We start from the raw sequence: 14,428 nt of genomic DNA, 5'->3' as shown, positions 1-14,428 counted from the left end.
AAACGTCATAATGAAAGCATAGCTGATAGATCCAATCCAAGCGTAAAAAGACAAATGCATTTAATTAAACATATAAAAAAATATCATAAAAAAAATATTATCAACTCACTTGTATGTTTACTGATGTAAATGACACTAATTCTTGTGGATTTCAAGAGCATTGACATATAGTTTAAACCATTTGCTTAAAGACTGTTAATAAGCAAGACATAATTATAAACAAAACTGCAGTACAATATATCAAAGCTATGCTGGAAACCTTAATGTAACAATGACCTACCTATCTGCGAGTTACTTGACTCAAAAGTATCAAGAAGGGGCAGCATGTAAACACGAAAGGCACTATGAAATCCACTGACAAGCAAGCAGTGAGTAGCAGCCGCCGCCACTACAACCCAGCCCCAACCTCCATCTGGAGGGGGTTGTAAAAAAGAGACATCCGACCTGATATCCTCCAAAGTACATGTTCTTCTTAATCTCCGTTTATTGAAGAAATCACGGACTTTCTTCATGACTGGGAACAAAGAATTGTAGAGAAGAAAAAAGCATTATTAATCTCTCAAATAGAAAAGATTCAGCACACCTGTCCAATAATCAGAATTTTCTTACTAAAGCAGCATGCACATAGGAGCAGTGTTTGCATTACACCATGTCAGCAAACATTTCAAACTTGTGGCAGTGCTCAACAAGGGGCACTTACAATTGGTCTGCAGAGTTCTGGCCATCGCACCGTCTCTGCAGTTACACAATTGAGATCTGGGTTCTTGGCACTTGGTTTGCAATTGCAATGTTGCAGCAAGCTGCTATGGTGCTAGTGCAATTTCTGAAGTTTCCTGCTGACTTTCCAGTAGGAAAGTCAATGGGGAAGCGAGCAGGAAGTTGGAAGTCACTGTCATGTAAGGTCGGTGTTTAATGATCCACACAATGGTCTCTTAATGATGAAAACTGGGATCGCCATCCCTAAGCAGCACAGTCACAGGAAAATGCACCACTGCATTGCTTACCAATGGCAATTCCAGTCCCAATTGTCTTATAACCCGAAAAACTACCTGTACTGCCTGCTGGCAAAGCTGACTTGACTATTTATTTATAACTTTTCATAAGTTATCTAAAAGATGTTACAAGTGTCAATTCCTAGAAGCATAATTTCACAATTAATTTTATAAGACTATAAAAGCTATTATATTCATCAGTGAACATTTCACTATCAGAGAAATGCTAGGTATAAGAGGATTTTTTTAACACATGCCTTGTTTTTGCTGATATTGTCAAGTGGAAATCAAGACATTCAGAAAGTTCACATGAGTAATAAAGATTTATTGCAAGCTTAAGCTCTCTACAAATCTGCCCCACTAACAGTCAAGGGAAATGAGTAGAAGAGAAGCATTCAAGGTGGGCTGGATTTGCATGTCTTGTGAACATGCAGGGACTCGTAACTTATAACGCATTTGACCCTTCCCTCGGGCTCAGCCTGGTTATCTCCTGCAAATATTTCTGATACCAGACAAATGTTCTTAAATCATCCATCGAATCTAACTAAAATATCTTCTACTTCAATTTGCTAACTTTAAATATTTTTAAACTGTAAATTGGTTTTTGATAAAAATAGAGAATATAGTTCTGAGAGAAATCTGTCCCTTAAGAAATCTTCTTTCTGATATTTTTCCCCTGAAACTTATGGATCAATATACTTTTAAATATTTTGTACACATATACTCAAGTTAAAGACTGTTGGCTTACGTGAACGGTTGTTCTCAGGGCACTGCGAGGAGAGTCCAATTGTGGGTTAACACAGTCTATCTGCTCTAGGACTGAGTGAGTTTTTTCTCTTGGCCATGCCTCCCTTTGCCTCCATTATTCAGTTTGAAAAACGAGGAACCACCAAGCAGGAAGCCCGTACAGTCATGTCCAGTCATCACCCTCGCATCCACGAAGACCCGGGGTGGGATTGGACTCTCCTCACAGCGCCCTGAGAATGACCGTTCAGATAAGCCAACGGTCTTTCTTCAGTGTGCTGCTTGGAGAGTTCAAGCGTAGGACATGCTCAAGCTATAGTGTCCCCGGGTGGGAAGAAACTTGAGTCTCCGGAACATCCACAACCTTCTGTAGAACTCTTCGCCCAAAGGAGGCTTTGGCTGAGGCAAAGGTGTCAATCTTATAGTTCCTGATAAATGCAGTGGGAGAAGCCCACATGGCCCCTCTGCATACATCGAGAATAGATGCCTGGGTCGCCCAAGCCGCAGAAGTGGCAGCGCTCCTCATCGAACGCGCAGTCACCCGGCTAAGCACAGACCTGCCCTGATGTTCATAGGCAAGCTTGATGCAGGCCTGCAACCAATGCCCAGTGGTGTGGGAAGACGCTTTGTGACCAAGCGACCCCAGATGAACGGCAGGTCCCAGGACGGGTAACGGTGAACAGCTCGGGGGTAGATGTTTGTCGCTTCCTTCAGGAAACTCTTGACCTGCGGGTGTTGGCTCAAGGGCCAGGAGGACCCCTTGATCAGGATGGTAGAAAGGGCCACAACCTGAGGCTGGAGAGTGCTGGGGCCAGACCCCTGTCCAAACCCTCCTGCAGAAAGTCCAACAGCTGGGGAACAGACACGGACACATCCCTTATGCCTTGTTTCTGGCACCAGGAAGAAAACGCAACCCATGTCAGCTTGTATATCCTGGTGGTCAAAGGCCTCCTGGAAGCCTGGATAGTGTGAATCACCATGTCCAAGATCTTCTGCCTCCTCAGGAGCTTCCCCTCAAGTGCCAGACAGGTAGTTGCAGCCACTGGGGATCCAGGTCGCGAACCGCCCCCTGGCAGAGGGAGATCTGATCCTGAGGAATCCTCTACAGTCTCTGCATCGAGAGACCCACTAGATCCAAATACCAAGACCTCCTGGGCCAATGGGGTGCGACCAGGAGGATCTCCACACCTTCTGCAATGAGCTTGGATACCACGTGCGGAATGAGAGGTAGAGGAGGGAATGCGTACAATAGTCCTGGAGGCCACTTGCACTTCAGTGCATCTGTCCCCTCCGTCCACTGAGAACGGTATTGGGAGAAGAATCATGGCAGATGTGTGTTGGCATGTGTGGCAAAGAGGTCCACTTGTGGTTTGTCGAATCTCCTCACAATCTGTTGGAACAGGTCTGGATGCAGCTGCCATTCGGAGTGATCAATCTGCTGCCTGCTCAACCAATCTGCCTCCTGATTGCTGGACCCTGAGATGTGGTCCGTTCTGATGTATGCCAGGTGGTGTTCTGCCCACCTGCCCAGAGATTCCACCTCTGCCATGAGCTTTTTGGAGTGGGTACTGCCCTGCCTGTTTATGTGAGCCTTCATGGCCATGTTGTCCATCAGCAAGAGTACATGATGCCCCGCAACCAGGCTCGAGAACTGCCTTAGGGCGAGGCTGGCGGCCCTCAGCTCCAACCAGTTTATGCTTTGGGAGGCTTCCCTCTGGGTCCACAGTCCTTGTGTGAGTGGGCCCTGACAGTGAGCCCCCCACCCGAAGAGGCTGGCATCGGAAGTCACCACAATCCACTCGGGTTCCTTGAAGAGGCACCCCTTCTCGACTGTCGCCATCCTCCACCAGGCAAGGGACCAGATTACCTTGGGGGAAGGCATCACCCATCTTGAAGAGTTGCTGGTCTTGGCTCTCTGCATCAGCAGGAGAAACCATTGCAGCTCCCTGACATGGAGATGTGCCCAGGGAACCACTTTCAAACAGGAGATCATGATCCTGAGGAGCTGTGACAGCATGACAATCGGCACCAACTTGGATCTCTGACATTGCTGTACTCTGTGTCTGAGGTTCTGCAGGCAGTCTGGAGTGAGAAATACCTGACAGGTGAGAGAGTCTATGACCGTGCCTAGATTTTGGATGCGCGTGGTCGGCTCCAGCTGGCTTTTGGCCAGATTCACTGAGAAGCCGTGTAGACGCAACGTGAGAATGGTCAGCTGGACGTCTCGCCTGGCCTGCTCCCAACTTGCGGAGTGAATGATGATGTCATCCAGGTAGCATTCTAGATGAATCGGGTGGTTCCTGAGTTGAGCCGCCACCACCGCTAGGATCTTTGTGAAGGTCCTGGGCATGGACGAGAGGCCGAACAGCAAGGCACGGTTCTGGTAGTGCCTCCCGTCGTAGAAGAACCTCAGGAACTGTCTGTGAGTTGCGTGTATTGGTACGTGCAGGTAGGGCTCCTTTAGATCTATTGACGTGAGAAGATCTCCCCGCCTGACGCAGTCCAGGATGGAGTGGAGCGACTGCATCTTGAACATCTTGTACGCCAGATGCTGATTTAGGCGTTTCAGATCCAAGACGGCTCTCCACCACTGTTCCCTCTAAGGTGCGTGGCTGCGCGGCCGCGCACATGGCAAGAAAACCCCGCGCAGCAGTTTTAACTGCCACGCAGTGATTTCTGCCAAAGCAAATGTGGGGAAATCCTTTGCGGGCAGCTAGAACTGGCCGTTCGCAAAGGACCTCCACAGACTTGTTTTGATGAGCACGGAGCGACTGACGGTAGTTTGTGCTGGCCACGGCCACTCAAACTAGCGTCAGTCGCCCCTGTGTTCAGCAAAGCAAGCCCGGGGAGGTCCTTTGTGGGCCGCTAATCCTAGCCGCTTGTGCCCGCGCTGCGGCTGAAGTAACCCCCCAATGCCCCTGCCACCACCAGAATATCTGCTGCCTCCTCCTCCTCCTCCTCCTCCTCCTCCTCCTCCTCCTCCTCTAACAGCACCGGATTTGCCGCCCGATGCCGCGGCTGAGATGAAGCCGCCAAAGCTCCCGTCAGCAGCACCCCTCCCTCCCCCTCCTCGCGGAGCACCTGAGCTGGCCCGCACGTTATCCCTCACCCTTCCACCTCTGCCGTGCTTTTGAGGAGCCATGAGGCCACGGGAGTTAGTAGAAAGGCGACGAAGGGGGTGGGAGCAGGAAAAAAGGCCTCCTGGCTTCTGAAAAGCACTGTGGAGGTGGAGGCGGCGGCAGGGGTAACCCAGAGCCCAGATGAGGTGCTCCGAGCAGAGTGGGAGGCACCACCGTCGCTGCCATAGGCGGGGGCGCCTGCGGGAGCTTTGGAGGCTTCACCTCGGCTGCAGTGCCGGGCAGCAAATGTGGTGGTCCTCTTGGAGGAGGAGGGGGAGGCGGCAGCAGTTATTCTGGTGGGGGGGCTCGTTGGCATCTTCAGCGGCAGCCCTGCCCCCTGTGAAAAAAAAACCGAAGATGGAGCAGATCCACGCAGATGACATCGCCGCAACATGACTGGAGGAGGAATTCTGGGAATTGAAGTCCACAAGTCTTAAGCTGTCAGGTTTGAAGATCCCTGTGTTTTTTTTCCCTAAAGGGTTATGGGTGCAAGGATCTTATAACTTGACAGCTTTAAGACTTGCATGCTTCACTGCCAGAGTTTCTGAGCCAACATGACTGGAGGAGGAATTCTGGGAGTTGAAGTCCACAAATCTTAAAGCTGTCAGGTTTGAAGACCCCTGGGTTTTTTTTTCTAAAGGGTTAGGGGTGCGAGGGTGTTGTAACAACAGCTTTAAGATTGGCGTGCTTCAAAAGCCAGACTTTCTGAGCCAACATTTTGGTTGCTAAGCAGTAGTGTTGTTAAGTGATACTGATATTATATAACACTTTTAATTAAGCGGGTACCTTGAATAAACATAACTTTGAGTTTCAAATAATACTGATTTCGTTGTTGTCTTAGGTGACATCTGTTAAAAAAATTCAGGTGCTCAGGCATGAAAATATGCTGCTCAAACACTATACTTTTCTGCTCACACTGAAAGAAAATTAGAGGGAACATTGCTCTCCACCCCCCTGAGCTCTTGGGGACTAAGAACAGTATGGAATAGAACCCCTGCCTCTCCTGTTCTTGGGGAACGGGTTCTATGGCCCTGATCTGGAGAAGATGAGCAATTTCCTCCTGCATAAGGGACCTCTTCAGGGGATTCTTTGGGGTCGGGCACCGGATGAATGTCCTTTGTGGAAAAGAGAGAAATTCTAACACCAGGCCCCTCCTGATCGTGTTGAGGACCCAAGAGTCTGTGGTGATCTCCTCCCACACATTGGCATATAACTGTAGCCGACCCCCTATGCGAGGACCCCTGTGATGGTCACTTGCCCTTACGGAACTGGCGGGAGTTGTTCCCACCACAGTACAGCTTCCGAAAGGAATGTTGCTGCTGCTGCCTGCCGTGTGACCCAAAGGAACCCCTGTTCTGATTCCTATCCCCACCCTGGGAATGGGGTCTCTGGTAGGTGGAAGAAGTGGACGGCTGGTTGGCGTCTGGAGCCCAAAAGGACTGCTTCCAAAGGGAACCAGAACCCTTGCGCTCGCCCTTCACCTTGGCCGGGAGAATCTTACGTTTGTCTTTCGTCTCGATGACAAACTTGTCCAGGAGCTCCCCAAAAAGCAAGCTTCCATTTGGCCTTCATGTCGGCTTGCCAGTGACGAAGCCACAGCAGCCGCCGTGAAGTGACATTGATGCCAATGCTCTAGAGGCAAATTTTGAGGTGTTCAATGAGGCATCTGCCGAGTATTCCACAGCCGTAATGATCTTGCTGAGGTCATGCTTCCACCGGGATCCCCCAGCGGGAGGCCTAGTCCTCAGCTGTCTGAGCCAAAGAAGGGACGCCATGATGAAGAAAGAGGCCGAGATGGATGCCCTGATAGTCCAGGTGGCCGCCTGGTGCGTATTATGGCAGGCCTTCTCAGAACATTTATCCTCCGCCTTTAGACCTTCCAGGAGGTCTGCTGGCAGGTTCAAGGTCGATGTTAAGGAAACCACTGGCGCATCCACCTCAGTCAGTTTCAGCACATCCTCCATTTTACCCTCCATGGAATAAAGGGATTTATCCGCTCCACTAGGATTGGTCAAGGTACCAGGCTGAAGCCACTCTCTGGACTACGTCCCAAAACAGATCTGGAACTGGAATTAGCTCCTGAGTGGGAGCAGTCTCCTTGAACAGACCTTCTTTGGGATCCTTGGTAGAGGAGGATGCAGCAGCTGTAACCTTAGGGGTAGAACCTAAGTCGGTAGCCGCCTTGGCCTTATGCAATATGGACCTAAACAATATTGGTTTGAACAATCCTGTAAAGGCTGGCTTGTCAGAAGGCAAATCCTCATCCTCAAACAATTCAAAACTTCCAGCCTCCCCCCATCATAAGACTGACTCCTCTGTGGCGACCGAAGTGCCCGGAGAGGCTGGAGCCTGAGCCTGAGCGGAACTCGAGGTTCACTTAGACCTGGGGGTCCCAGATGCCCCCGCTTCCCTGTGCTTAATGCCTTCAGCGATCCCTTGGGATATGGCAATGGAGATGACGTCCTTCATCTCTGCAGACAAGGCCGAACCTTTGTCCTCCCTAGGCCGAGGCCTAGCTGGACCAGGCCCGCCCTGATGCATCTCTGAGCTGGACCTCTCCTCAGCAGGGAGGAGACCTTGGAAGGGCCCCAGCTCCTCCCTGGCAGAGGAGCTAGGGGAATTGGGGTAACCCCAGGATGCCTCTGGGGAATCACCCCCAGATCTTTCGTCTATCAGGGAAGGGGACCTGCTGCCCTGGAAGGAGTGGGAGTCCTGCATTTCCCCATGCCACGTGGGCGAGCCCACCTCGTGGCTCATGTTCACCAGAGACCCTTGTGGTTATGGGGCCTTAACCTCAACAGCCCCCCCCCCCCCTGGTTGGGAACCTTCCCTGGCCCTGTCACCAGTCCCAGAAGTCCCCAGGGAGGCTTCACTCCTTTACTTCCTACAGGCGCCCTTCCCTCCTTTATTTATTGAGAAACTCAACTTTGAACTGATTGGCCACAGAGCTTTTGGCATTATTTAAGCATGTGTTATTTAAGAAATCCTGTTGTTAACGCTTAATGGCTTTGGAGATTCTCGGCCATCCAGGTCATGGTTAGCCCAAAGGGGCTTTTTCAAAAGGCAGCTGCATTTTGTTTTTCCCTTGAAGATCTTTCGCTTCTCATCCATGGTCCGAACTGAAGAAGCCTCTTGGATGAGATAGGAAAAGCGAAGTCCCAATGCCTTTTGTAAAAGGACCTTTGGTTTGTTAACATTGTTAACGATTATTAGATATTTCTACATTTTGATTAGAAAGGGAAAGAAATTGGTTCAATTGATTATTTCCATGATACTTTTAAACTGGTAGCATATTCAAAAAACTGAAACAAGATGCTTTTGAGCACCTACAAAATGTATTAATTAGGTAAATTAAGTTCTGCCTTGAACAGGAGGTTGGGCTAAAAGATATTCAAGGTCGTTTCCAACCTTATTATTCTATGTATTAAATCAGAGAATGTGACTATGATTTTATTGTTCAACAGCAGTTGGAAAGTTCAAAAATTCAAATGCTAACTTTGGTGTAAAGGTGGTAGGACTGTCAATTTGCTTTTTAGTAATAATGATTGCTCGCAGGCTTGTATAGGGACATGCCTGAAATTATGAATATTGTGTGGGTGAGGAATATGGGTAGAGAAAAGAATTTGAATACCTCTTTGGAAAGACTAAGCTGTGCAGGACATGAAACAGAACAATATAAACACCACAATCTGTGACAGGCATCCTAGTTTCAACCTGCCTGCTACTCTTTGTTTTCCATGAATCACTTGGAAAAGGAGAGAAAGGAAAATAACACATGTTGGGGGTTGTATAAAATTAGACCACGTGTTAAATGTAGTTTATGTTCAGATGGTTGCCCATTTTGGTTTTATTTAAATAAACAGTAAACTGCTACAATGTTTCTTTTAAAAAATACTACGCAGATTTTTGAAGGCAGGCAACTCTGCACTTCTTCAAATGAAATGCATTTTTGTGCAGAAGCTGTATGATTGATTCCAGAATAAAGTGTAGCTTTAAAGTGTTTTAAGGACTTGCAAACCAATGCAGCATTAGTGCCCCTTTAATCCTTGGCATATTCTAGAGCATTTCTTTATTTTCAGAAGCCTGCACAGCCACACTTTTTCCACTTTAAATGGGCATAAAATTGCTGCATCTTTCTAAATTGAAAGACAACATGATAATGAATGTGTTTGTGTGTTTTTAGTAAAACATCTATTCCCTCAATAATTTTTCATATCTGCTTTTAGGCAAGAAGAATTTTAAGAAAAAGCAGGAACCAATATTTACACTAGAATGATTTCATAATTTTTGTATTTTTCCACCTTGTACAGATTTTCTATATAAAATAGTTAAATATTTTTTTATGTAAATAAGCTGAGCCAGGTAAGTGCCTTGATATACTAAAACAATAACCCTATTTTTTCTCCAGTGCGCTGCTTGGAGAGTCCAAGCATGGGTTAACACAGTCTATCTGCCCTAGGACTGAGTGAGTTTTTGCTCTTGGCCATGCCTCCCTTTGCCTCCATTATTCAGTTTAAGAAACTCAGTCCGCCCGTTTGGACTGTTCTGGGGAGCGCTCCAGTCCTAGAACAGATAACTGGACTCCCCACATTAGCTATATAGTCTACATTGGTTGCATTTAGTTGAGATTAAAGTTTTGCTTCAATTTTTTGTTTCAGGTGTTCTATGAGGATCGGAAGATCGACTTACAGGTAGTTTATGTGCTGAGAGGGCTCCGGGCCGTTTCTTCACCTGCTGGTCACATGCGGGCAGGAACGAGAGGTCGCTTGTCCGGCGAGGGCTGGTCAGCAAGGGGACATTGGGAAGCTTCCTGAATGGCGCTGATCCCCACTGGGCTTTCGTGAGCTCGCACGGTGAGCTTGAGCACTCTGGCGAGAGCGGCGATATTCCTCTTGCCTGGGAAAGGCGGCGGCCATTTTTGTAGTTTGCATGGTTTTGCTTGCGGCTACGCACATATCGGCCGCCATTTTGGTTGAGCTTCGTGGACGGAGGGAGCAGTTGTGTGCCGTCGGACCAAGGAAGAGGACCTTGTTAAGCCCCTCAGCTGCAGACCACCGCCAGGAAAGCGGGCCTTGTCCAGGGCACCGGCCAGCCCTGCGTTCCTGTTCCCCACTGCTTGGAGTCTCCGAGGGAGGCAGGAGGAGGGAATCCGGCCTTTGGGTGGCCCTATCCTCCCCGTTTGGTCTGCGGGCACACCTTTGCCGGCTGGCAGGGTGCCCAGTGCCCAGCTGCTGCAGTGAAAGTTCCTGTCTGTGTAGAACATCATGGCAGACGATGGCAAGGAGGCACAGGAGGTGCAGGCAGGGCCCTCCACTAAACGCAGCAAGCTATCCCCTCAAACCAAGGGAAGTAAAGGAGGGAAGGGCGCCTGTAGGAAGTAAAGGAGTGAAGCCTCCCTGGGGACTTCTGGGACTGGTGACAGGGCCAGGGAAGGTTCCCAACCAGGGGGGGGGGCTGTTGAGGTTAAGGCCCCATAACCACAAGGGTCTCTGGTGAACATGAGCCACGAGGTGGGCTCGCCCACGTGGCATGGGGAAACGCAGGACTCCCACTCCTTCCAGGGCAGCAGGTCCCCTTCCCTGATAGACGAAAGATCTGGGGGTGATTCCCCAGAGGGATCCTGGGGTTACCCCGATTCCCCTAGCTCCTCTGTCAGGGAGGAGCTGGGGCCCTTCCAAGGTCTCCTCCTGCTGAGGAGAGGTCCAGCTCAGAGAGGCATCAGGGCGGGCCTGGTCCAGCTAGGCCTCGGCCTAGGGAGGACAAAGGTTCGGCCTTGTCTGCAGAGATGAAGGAGGTCATCTCCATTGCCATATCCCAAGGGATCGCTGAAGCACAAACTACCGTCAGTCGCTCCGTGCTCATCAAAACAAGTCTGTGGAGGTCCTGACCTCCACTAGCCAGTTCTAGCTGCCCGCAAAGGATTTCCCCACATTTGCTTTGGCAGAAATCACTGCGCAGCAGTTAAAACTGCTGCGCGGGGTTTTCTTGTCATGTGCGCGGCTGCGCAGCCACACACCTTAGAGGGAACAGTGGTGGAGAGCCATCTTGGATCTGAAATGCCTAAATCAGCATCTGGCGTACAAGATGTTCAAGATGCAGTCGCTCCACTCCATCCTGGACTGCGTCAGGCGGGGAGATCTTCTCACGTCAATAGATCTAAAGGAGCCCTACCTGCACGTACCAATACACGCAACTCACAGACAGTTCCTGAGGTTCTTCTACGACGGGAGGCACTACCAGAACCGTGCCTTGCTGTTCGGCCTCTTATCCATGCCCAGGACCTTCACAAAGATCCTAGCGGTGGTGGCGGCTCAACTCAGGAACCACCCAATTCATCTAGAATGCTACCTGGATGACATCATCATTCACTCCGCAAGTTGGGAGCAGGCCAGGCGAGGCGTCCAGCTGACCATTCTCACGTTGCGTCTACACGGCTTCTCAGTGAATCTGGCCAAAAGCAAGCTGGAGCCGACCACGCACATCCAAAATCTAGGCACGGTCATAGACTCTCTCACCTGTCAGATATTTCTCACTCCAGACTGCCTGCAGAACCTCAGACACAGAGTACAGCAATGTCAGAGATCCAAGTTGGTGCCGATTGTCATGCTGTCACAGCTCCTCAGGATCATGATCTCCTGTTTGAAAGTGGTTCCCTGGGCACATCTCCATGCCAGGGAGCTGCAATGGTTTCTCCTGCTGATGCAGAGAGCCAAGACCAGCAACTCTTCAAGATGGGTGATGCCTTCCCCCAAGGTGATCTGGTCCCTTGCCTGGTGGAGGACGGCGACAGTTGAGAAGGGGTGCCTCTTCAAGGAACCCGAGCGGATTGTGGTGACTTCCGATGCCAGCCTCTTCGGGTGGGGGGCTCACTGTCAGGGCCCACTCACACAAGGACTGTGGACCCAGAGGGAAGCCTCCCAAAGCATAAACTGGGTGGAACTGAGGGCCGCCAGCCTCGCCCTAAGGCAGTTCTCGAGCCTGGTTGCGGGGCACCATGTACTCTTGCTGATGGACAACATGGCCACGAAGGCTCACATAAACAGGCAGGGCAGTACCCACTCCAAAAAGCTCATGGCAGAGGCGGAATCTCTGGGCAGGTGGGCAGAACACCACCTGGCATACATCAGAATGGACCACATCTCAGGGTCCAGCAATCAGGAGGCAGATTGGTTGAGCAGGCAGCAGATTGACCACTCCGAATGGCAGCTGCATCCAGACCTGTTCCAACAGATTGTGAGGAGATTCGGCAAAACACAAGTGGACCTCTTTGCCACACATGCCAACACACATCTGCCATGATTCTTCTCCCAATACCGTTCTCAGTGGACAGAGGGGACAGATGCACTGAAGTGCAAGTGGCCTCCAGGACTATTGTACGCATTCCCTCCTCTACCTCTCATTCCGCACGTGGTATCCAAGCTCATTGCAGAAGGTGCGGAGATCCTCCTGGTCGCACCCCATTGGCCCAGGAGGTCTTGGTATTTGGATCTAGTGGGTCTCTCGATGCAGAGACTGTGGAGGATTCCTCAGGATCAGATCTCCCTCTGCCAGGGGGCGGTTCGCCACCTGGATCCCCAGTGGCTGCAACTAGCTGTCTGGCACTTGAGGGGAAGCTCCTGAGGAGGCAAAAGATCTTGGACATGGTGATTCACACTATCCAGGCTTCCAGGAGGCCTTTGACCACCAGGATATACAAGCTGACCTGGGTTGAGTTTTCTTCCTGGTGCCAGAAACAAGGCATAAGGGATGTGTCCGTGTCTGTTCCCCAGCTGCTGGACTTTCTGCAGGAGGGTTTGGACAGGGGTCTGGCCCCCAGCACTCTCCAGCATCCTAAGGGCTATTCATGACCTTTTTTAAATGGGCCATTTTTGGGAGGTTTGCAGAGTGCAAAAACTTTTTTTTAAAATTTGCCTCTTCAAAACCTTGGTGCGTCTTATACTTTGGTGCGTCTTATACTCTGAAAAATACAGTAATTTCTTTATGGCACTCTAGCAGAAGACACTTGGACACTTGGAGCCAATGCATAGGTTTCTTAATATGAGGCACAGAAGATGCATTACTATCATACTTGAGAAACAAAATTTTTGGTAAGCAGAACTAAAATATTGGAAATTAGCAGTGGCAAAGCCTGATGAGTGCTGTTTTATCTTAGTTTACATTATAGAGTAAATAAATACATTTGGTTCATATTGAAATCTGTGTCCTTCATGTTTTATTTTTCAGGTGTGGTCTACTTTATTATTCCTCATTGCACATCTTTTACCCCGCTCTTGTAGTCGTTCGCTCCTTTTTGGGATTTTTCGACGCAGGAAACTATGTTCTCCTACCTATCCTTACATTTGATTTGGTGGGAGCAGAAAGAATGCCTGTTGCATGGGGATTTATGATGTATGAGTATGAGTATGAGTATGAGTTACATGGGGATTTATGATGTATGAGTATTTATTTGCTTATTATATTTGTATGCCTGCAAATCTCACAAATATGGCATACAGCATTGAATTAAAAAGAAAAACCAATAAATATTTAAAAACAGTCATGTTTCAAAACAATAAAATGGCACCCATCAAGGGGAATGATATGAGCCACAGTAAAATAGCTGTCAGCGTTCCAAATATCATCCAAAATGAAATCAGAGTCCAAGGCAGAATATTCCTCAAAGTTCCAATTTATTAAGAGAGACAGGTTGGCACATATGTAGAAACCTGAATCTGAAAGCTTCCTGGGTTTCCGCACCCAGTTGAAAGTTCACAATCTTGCCTCCACACCCACAAGTCCATCACATGGTCCAATATTCCACTGCCATGCTGGCAGTTTCACCCATCCAGTTCCGGTCAGGCTCAGAGAGGTAGAGAACAAAAGATGACCTTGGCTTCCTAGAAAGGAATTTTATTTTGATAACAATACATTCTACTTCTAACTATTCCCCCTCCCAATTCCCTACTAATGAAACAGCATAGTAGAAAAGAATATTAGTGTGGCAGGCCAAAGATCCTAAAAGGAATCGGCTGCAGGCCTGACAATAGCATCACAGGATTTCCCCAGTCTGCTAGGACCCCCAGGTCTGATGGTACAGCCAGGTCCTGAGGGACTTGAATATTGAACAGGATGGACTTTGCCTCACTTCTGGGGGTAAAATATCTCAAAATGGGAGTGCCACACCAAAGACAGTCTGCCTTCTGAGACCCAAGTTTAATTCCCTAATAGTTGGGACATGCAGCCTGCTTTCTCTGGTAGGACAAGCACATATAATGAGGAAGAAGCAGTCCCTCAGAACTCTCTTCCCCAACTACTCTCACCTGGAATCAGCCCCGGAGAAAGGAAGTGAACTGGAGCAGCACTCTTATTGCCCACCCTCAATCAAACTCAATCCAGAAGGACTCCATGGTCAATGGTATCAAAAACTGCAGAGAGGTCAAACAGGGCAAGGATGGATGCCTCACCCCCATCTCACGCTTGCCTGGCTTCTTGAGGAGCAGGTGAGGCAAACTGACCATCGCTAAAACCTACTCGCATAATCCCCTGAATCAGTTTAATCAGCAAAGAGGGACATGGATCTAAAGAACGGGGCTG

The sequence above is a fragment of the Thamnophis elegans genome, chromosome Z, assembly GCF_009769535.1.
Source record: "Thamnophis elegans isolate rThaEle1 chromosome Z, rThaEle1.pri, whole genome shotgun sequence".
NCBI lineage: Eukaryota > Metazoa > Chordata > Lepidosauria > Squamata > Colubridae > Thamnophis > Thamnophis elegans.
The sequence above is the reverse complement of the archived record's forward strand: the minus strand, read 5'-3'. Positions refer to the sequence as shown.